We start from the raw sequence: 8,871 nt of genomic DNA on the forward strand, positions 1-8,871 counted from the left end.
CTCCCAGCCCTGACAATGGGGTGAAAGTTTACGACACACTTTCCCCCAGTGACACAGTTACCTATGCGCCAATTGGGCCTTTGTTAGGCACGTTCTATTTTCTGCGACAACACGACCCAATGCACCTCATACACGGTGTGTGTTTGGAGTGCTGTGTGTTTGTGCCGCTGAGATTTAACAATAATCAAATAAAAACTAATTAGAGAAATTTGGAGGTGAAACGGCTTCGTCCTCACCATCCAGAAGAATTTAACGTAGATGACTCTTCTCGTTTGAATGGTTTTCAAAATGCCGTGGCTCGCCGTGAGTATAGAAAAATCGTCACTGTGTTGTTCTTATTGCTTGTTTTTTGGTGTAAGGAAGTGGAAGAAACCTAAGCCCCACCCAAATCTAGGTTCACCCACCGCCACTGCATACTACAATAGATGGGTGCACACTGTTCAACAAAAAAGTCATCGGCAAATAGGCCTACATGTATGCTCCGCATTAAAACCTATGGACACAAAACCATGTACGTATAAAGACGCATAGGTGAGTCCATTTTCCTGGTTTCAAATTATGTGCTCTTGCCACTAACAAGATTATAATACTTTTGTACCTGTGTGTACATTTTCACGTTGCCGTTATATGGGTGTTTCACTGTCTTTTCAGTCATTAGGCATCCTTTATAATGTGAGTGATCTCAATTGGCGAAGAAGAAGAAGAAGAAGAAGAAGAAGAAGAAGAAGAAGAAGAAGAAGAAGAAGGGGAAGGGGAAGGGGAAGGGGAAGGAGGAGGAGGAGGAGGAGGAGGAGGAGAAGGAGAAGGAGAAGAAGGAGACGGAGAAGTGGATTGTAAAGGCTGAACATTTCATAGCAATAATTTAAGTCAGCAAAAAGTAGATTATATAAGGTAAACGTTGTAAAACTACCGTATTTCTTTCCTTACTTATACATAGGTTCACAATCTTCTCGTTCTCCCTCTTCCTCTCAAATCTCTCACTCTCCACTGTATTGGTGTTCATTGTTTAAAAAATGCACTGTCCACCATTACTTATATATCACAGCAAATTTGTCAGTCTTGAATGAACAAAATGTAACTAATCTGATCTTTCTTAAATTTATTTCTTTATAGGTACACAATATTCTCGTCCCTTCTCTCCCTCTCCAGTGGCAATGGGTGGTTCTAAATGTGGTTGGGGCTGAGAAATCAGGGAAGGTAGAGTTCAAAGGTAAGATTTCCTTGGTTCAGAGGACATTCCAGATATGTATGAGTATGTTTCATTCACACACTCACTCGCAAACGCGCTCTTATGACCTTATACAGTTGCGAGCGTCGTAAAACACCTACCCCCCAAAAAAAACCCCCAAAAAATAAAAAAATAATTAATCAATTAAACACGCAAACGCACACATACCACAGTGTCTGGATTAGGCCGTGGGGTCGCAGAAAGCAAGGCGTTCCTAAAACATGGGCCCATGAGCGTGTTTTGGTTACTGGGTCTATGGGGAAAGTGTGTCATGAACTTTCCCCCATTGTCTGGGTGGCCATAGATATATACAGGGACTGGCAGAGAACGAACCCTCTGTAACAACAGTTTCCGCGGGCTCTCGTTTGTTTTTTTAAAACCCCTTTTCACGAAGAGTTTTAAGAAAGGACCGTGGGAATGGGCTCATCTTTTGCGGAGACCTAAACATAATTGATCGATTGTTAGGTTACTATCGTTGTATGCGGTGACTACAGTGACTGGATAAACGAGCAAGCGTGTGTGTTCAGCGCATGCAACTAAAGGCGGAGGCGGAAGATTCTGAAACAGTTCTAACGATTTCATCTGATTATCTCGTTTATTAGAAGAAACATTCATTTACGGAGGGAAAAAGTTGGGGGATGTGGGTGGAAGTGGGTGGGGCTCAAGCCCTTTAGCCCTTCACTACGCTCCGCCACTGTTCCTCTCCACTCTCACCCTCTCCACTGTATTGCAGTTCATTGTTTAAAAAAATACATGGTCCACAATTACTTATAGTCACAACAAATTGTCAGTCTTGGGTGGATAAAATGTAACCTATCTTATCTTACCTTACCTTAGCTTACCTTAAAAAATGCACTGTCCACCATTACTTATAATCACACCAAATTGTCAGTCTTGAATGAATGAAATGTGACCTATCTGATCTGATTTGATCTGATCTGATCTGATCTTATCTTATCTTATCTTATCTTATGGCCTCACAATGTACAAGAGGCAGAACCCTCTATGCGGGGTTAAAGCTATGTTCCCTTCCAACACACCCTCCCTCTTGAGTGGGTGTCCTCCTCTATCACTCTTACCCACTAGTTTCATACACTAACTGCGGTTGGCGTGTGATCACTATGCGTGTGATCTTTCCTCTAACTGGTGCATCTTTTTAAAATTCTTTTGGTCCTGCAAAGATGAAAACACCCGTGGGTGGTATAGACCTCAGGGACACAGTGTGCAAAACAGGAGCGTCTTTGCAACAACACAAAGATTGTGAAGTTGATGTGCGTGTGTGTGTGTGTGTGTGTGTGTGTGTGTGTGTGTGTGTGTGTGTGTGTGTGTGTGTGTGTGTGTGTGTGTGTGTGTGTGTGTGTGGGGTAGCCTATCCGTTCGAAATGTTTGGAGCCCCGAAAAAGCGTTCTCTTCGCCAGGGTCACCGCCTCTCTTGGCGAGCGTGTGAGGCAATCCAACCTCCCTGAATCCTCCTCAAAGAGATGCCACCGCTGGACCTTCGTGGAGGGGCAATTCTGCAGCCAGTGCTCCAAATCTTGGGGCTCCTCGTTGCACAATGGACAGATTGGGTCCGATGTTTTGTTTATTCTATTTTTATAGGTCCGCAGCCCTGAGAAGTGACTGGTCCTGATTTTTGCCAGTAGTGACTGTCCACTGCGGGACATTTTTTTGATGATGTCCGTGCTGCCGTTAGTTGCCACATTAAGCACTAATAAAACCTGAAATAAAAACTTGAAGGTATGTAAAAAACACGTGTCCAGCCTTTAGTTTTCTATTGTTTTTCGCTCTTGAAAAATCGAGTGATGATTTTGGCGTATTTTTTAAAAATCATCCTATAGCAGCCGGACTCTATACAGCGCTTCGCCCGACTTTTGTGAGAGACAGATAACTTGTCGCTCTGGAAACTCAAACTCAATGTCAGATGTACCAGACTACTCGTAGACCACAGCTCTAGGTGGGGAAAAAAAGCGACATTCTCCCAAGCAAATAATATGGCAAAGAAAACAAAAAGGGGGCTCTCGTGGCCTTAAATGTTAAGGTGTTCGCCTCTCATTCAAAGGTCCAGGGTTCGAATCCGGGTAGCGAACGAACTTCTCTAAAATTGTCTCCTTTCGCCTTCTTTCCTTCTCTCTTGCAGTATTCTATCGTTAGCTTTCGTCTTCACTTTCTTCCCCACCCCCTCACCTCCTTTGCCCCTCTACTGGGCTCCTGACTCTTACTGCAAGCCTTTCTACTGCTACTCCTTGACGCCTTCTTACTGCTGTCTTTCAGCCACACCCCGTGATCTTCTGGTAGGAAAGATCTACACCTAGCATTCTCGAAGGGCGAAAAATCTCGGAGGTTCCGTTTGCATGTTGTGCACGTTAAAGATCTCTTCGATAAGAGTAGACTTTGGCCATTACCCGGGCAAAATTCACAATTTCCTACCAATTGAAAATGTTTGGTGTGTCCCTCGCGCTCATATGACCTGATGCAGTTGCGAGCGCCGTAAAACACTTAGAATCCTACCCCCCCCCCAAAAAAAAAAAATTCAAAAAAATTCAAAAAAATTCACCCGACCTCGAGTGACGCTTAGTTATAAACGCCCACGCCAGGCAGTGCTCACAGGGGGAATCGTTCTTGACCCAAACGGATTTTGATTGTATCAAGCGTGATTTTTTAATGAAAATATTGACACTAGTCTTTTAGATTCCAGAACATCTGTATTCAGTGGGTGTTTTTACACAGTTTCTCATTTTCAGTCTCATATCTATCTGGTGGTATTTTTTGTAAAGTGTTTTACGGCGCTCGCAACTGCATAAGGTCATATGAGCGCGCGGGACACACCTAATATTTTCAGTAAAAAGGAAATTTTGAATTTTGCCCGGGTGGCGGCCGAAGCCTACTCTTATCTATTTTAGACCACCAAGGGATCTTTAACGTGCGCAACTTGCACACGGGCCCTCCGAGATTTTTTGCCCCTGTCCGAGAAGGCTAGGTGTATATCTTTCCTACCAGAAGATCAGGGGTGTGGTAGAAAGACAGCTGTAAGAAGGAGTCAAGGAGTAACAGTAGAAAGGCTGCAGAAAGAGTCAGGAGCCCAGAGGTGGGGGCAAGGGAGGTGAGGGGGTGGGGGCAGAGAGTGGAAATGAAAGCAGACAACAGAACATTGCTAGAGAGCAGGAAAGGAGGTGAAAGGAGACAATTTTAGAGAAGAAAATTATTCGGTAGCTACCCGGATTCGAACCCGGGACCTTTGAATGAGAGGCCAACACCTTAACCTCAAGGCCACGAGAGCCCCCTACCTGGTGGCATTCCTTTGATTTTTCCGTGTAATTGTTTCTTTATTCCCTCTAGTTTCCAGTGTGTGTTTCCCATTCGGGGGTGTATGGTCCTTTTTTGAGTTTTTCGAATGTATTCAGGCTAATATCTGACGCTTGAAACACTTCCAGCTTAGCATGGTCTGATTTGTTGTTAGTTCATACCGTCTTCACGTCGGCAGAGGGGATAACTCTGCTTTCATGAAGACGGCCTGTGATGCCAGGCTTTCTTCCTCTTGTTGTTCTTCTTCTTTTCGATCACATCACACTTGAAGTCCTGTTATGTATACTGGGCCGTCCTGCTCAGTTCATCTGTCGGCCCGTAGAGCTTATCTTGTATTGTCAGTGGGGTTGGCCACGTTTTCTGTCTCAGGGCTCTGTGTGTCCTGCGAGGCTGAAGGATGTGTTCAGTTTGGTCCGCCTCTCCACACTGGCATTTTGGTGATTGTACTAAATTAAAACATTCATATGTTTTCTCAGTCTTTCGTGTTGTGTTCTTAGCCGGAAAATACATGTAATCGCTCTTGTTCTTCGCGGGACAGCTCATGGTGGCTATCAGGTGTCTGTGGTGCTTTAAATAGTGCATTTACAATAGTTTTTATTTCTGTATATTTGATGCTGTTGTCTGGTTGCTCTGTCTATGCTCCTAGTTTGGCCTTTCTGTCTGCCAGTTCATTTCCTAAGACACCACAGTGTGATGGAATCCTCAGCGGCCACGGGCCTCAGGCATGGGATGTCCTCAATTATTTCTTATAGCCCTGGTTGTTTGCCGGCAGTGATTGCCTACTATACCGACATGGCATCTGTTACGAATACTACTTGACTTTGAGGGTCTACCACATCTCTGATGATGTTTGCAGCATGTGTTAGAGCCTCCGTCTCTACCCTGTAATTTGTATACTGCCACCCTGTTGGGACTGCCTCTGTTTGGCATCGTCCATTTGGGAACTGTACGTACACTCCCGCTCCTCCTTTTTTCACAGAATCAGTGGCAGATACGTCCGTATAGATCCTTATCCATGCTTCTCAGGGGTATCTGTCTTCAAGCATGGACAGGGTTAAAGATTTCTTGCTCAAGTCGCTGTGGTCATCTTTTGTGGTAAGCATAGGGATGGAAGTGTGTATGATTATGTTTGTGTTTTTCTTTTCCCATGATGGTGCTTCTGGGGTATGGTTCAACATGTTCACTGTGGCTTGTAGATGGTCTTGTAGGGATCTCTGTATTTTTCTACTTGCTTTGATGAAGGTGGATCTTATCAGTCTTGTGGTGTTTGATCTGGCTGTTCTTGTGTGCATATGAGCCTCTATATCTGTGGACTTAATGTACTGTATGAGGACCTTGCACTCCCATCTCCTCCGCACGGCCTCTATAGACGTTGTTTGTTCTATATTTTCTATAGAGGCGTTGACCACATTGCTCCAGAGATTATTCGGAGAACCTAGTTTTGCCCTTTCTCCAGAGTGTATTTGTGAGTCTGTGCTGCTGTCATCCATGCACTGAATCCACACTCTAGATGGGGCCTGATTGAGCCCAGATAGACCTGTCTGAGTGCTTTCTCATTCGCTCCCAACTGAGTCCCTGCAAGTATTCTTAGAATGTTAAGCTTCTTCCTGGCTTTATTTTCTGCTTTCTGAATGTGTTGTTTCCATGTGAGACGCTTGTAAACGATTATTTCAAGATAAAGGGGGGGGGGGGTATCTAATTGTCAAGACTTTTTTGGCTCAGCCTGGCTGAGAGCAAAGCGTGTAGCAGAAGACGTTTCTTTGTTTACAGTTACACACCACGGTTTTGTCCATGTATTGAGTTTTTCCAGTGCTAATTGCATATGATATGTGGCAGTGGTGACGAATTCCTCAGAGCACCAAAGAACCAGGTTGTCTGCATACAATTCAGGATGTATTCCTTTGGGTAGTTCTTTCATGAAGTCATTGACGAAGAGGACAAAGAGCAAAGGTGACATGACTCCACCTTGGGGTACTCCTTGTCGCAGCAGCATTTTCCTTCCTTGATATCTATCCACCAGCACACGTGCTCTTCGGTTGTGTATTGTAGATAGGATTCGGTCCTTTGGTACATGTTGCCTTGGATACCTCTTCTGAGGAGCTCGACTAGTAGATCCTCCTTCCAAACCTTGTCCTTGTCAAACACCTTTTGTAATAATAATAATAATAATGAAGATCATTTCTATAGCGCCCACTCTCGTGTAAACACAGCTCTAGGCGCTTTACATAAATGCATGTAAGAAAATTATTCATGCACGCGACACACACACACACACTCACACACACACAATCATATACACACAAACACACACACATATACATATACACACACACAAACACACGCATACACACTCACGAATACATAACACGCACACATGTATGCCAAACACACACAAACACACACTCAAACACACACACGCACACACACACACACGTATACACACACACACACACACACACACACACACACACATCTACTTGCTTATCACACGCACACGATTACACATCGTCACGAAATGAGAATACAATAATATATACACTGCAATTCACAAAATACATAAATGGATACATAGACATTTACATAACATTGTACTGAACATGAATCTACTGACTTAAAAAGGATGTCATTAAATGTGTCTTTAAAGATTTTTTAAATTTAGACTCAGATGTTGTATGTCTCAAGGGTTGGGGAAGAGAGTTCCAAACTGACGGAGCAAGGTGGGCGAACGATCTTTCGGCTATTTTTTTACCGCCTTTTCTAGGAACTCGTAAAAGATACTGGTCGCCTGATCTTAGTGATCTAGAAGGAACATAAATCTGGATGAGATCACTAAGATATGAGGGAGCTTTGTTATTGACCCATTTATGACATAATATTGCAATTTTATATGACATTCTAGCTGACACGGGAAGCCAATGCAACGTTCTTAACATGGGAGTAATGTGGTCCCACTTCTTTTTCTTTAGTACAAGCCTAGCAGCATGATTTTGAAAACGTTGTAACTTGTGAAGAGAGGTATTTGGTAAGTTAGCTAGTAAAGCATTGCAATAATCGATGCGTGAAAACAAGAAAGATGACACGAGCGTTTTCAACGAGTGTTCGTTCAAAAACATAGACATATGACCAATTCTACGCAATTCACAAAATAAAATGGTACATAAATAATTGATATGATGTTCCATTGACAATTTTGAATCAAAATACACTCCCAGACTTTTTGCTTTGTTAGTAAAATACAGTGTTTCATTTTCAGTACAAATACGATCAATGTCTACGGGGATATGGCTTTTCTTTGGGTTACATAACAGAATTTCAGTTTTATTTTCATTAAGCTGGAGCTTATTATCAACCATCCACTTTTTGATGTCATCAATACACAGACCCATCGTAGTAAGCAAGGTTTCAACATCTGATGGTGGAACAGATTTATATAACTGTGTATCGTCAGCGTACATGTGATAATTCATATTGTGCTTTCTGATCCCAGCTCCAAGCGGCTGCGTATATAACGTATACAAGATTGGACCCAATACTGAACCTTGAGGCACTCCAAAATCTAGCTTAAAAATTGACGAAAGAGAGTCGTGCACAACCACAGATTGTGTACGACCAATCAGGTAGGACCTAAACCAGTCAAGAACCCTGCCAGACAGGCCAAACGTGTTGAACAATCGTTCAATAAGAATAGTGTGATCTATAGTGTCAAAGGCAGCACTAAGATCAAGAAGAGAAAGAATTGATATTTTGTTCTCATCTGCCTCACACAAGAGGTCGTTGTATATTTTCAATAGCGCAGTTTCTGTTTTGTAGATCAATAAATGCTGCTAGCGTCACTTTCTGTGCCTGGAATGAGTCCTGTATAACTTGGGACAAATAAGTTGTCTGGTCCTCTGTGCTCCTGAGCTGACGGAATCCAGCTTGTTCTGGTACTAGGATGTGTTGTGCCTCTAGGTACCACTGCTTTCTGCAAGCTATGATGTGCTCCATTATCTTACACACACAGCTTGTGAGGCTGATAGATCTATAGCTTAATGGTCGTGCCTTACTTTTTCCTAGCTTGAGGATCGGGATAATTGTTGCTTCTTTCCAACACTGGGGTACTTGCCCATTTTCCCCAGCTTAAAGTTGAAAATATCCAGTAGGTTCTGTAAGGCTGTATTGCCCAGATGTTGTAACATTTCGTTTGTAACTTCATCGGGGCCTAGTGATTTCCTTCCAGGCTTACTGATTTTAGTAGGATGTACCTGGCATCCTTTGATGGGTGTCATCTTAACGATAAGGGACCGTTCTTTAATGACGTCAGCCTATTAGGGGGGGAGGGGGGGTAAACGACCACGAAG

The sequence above is a fragment of the Aplysia californica genome, unplaced genomic scaffold (assembly GCF_000002075.1).
Source record: "Aplysia californica isolate F4 #8 unplaced genomic scaffold, AplCal3.0 scaffold00008, whole genome shotgun sequence".
NCBI classification, from domain to species: Eukaryota; Metazoa; Mollusca; class Gastropoda; order Aplysiida; family Aplysiidae; genus Aplysia; species Aplysia californica.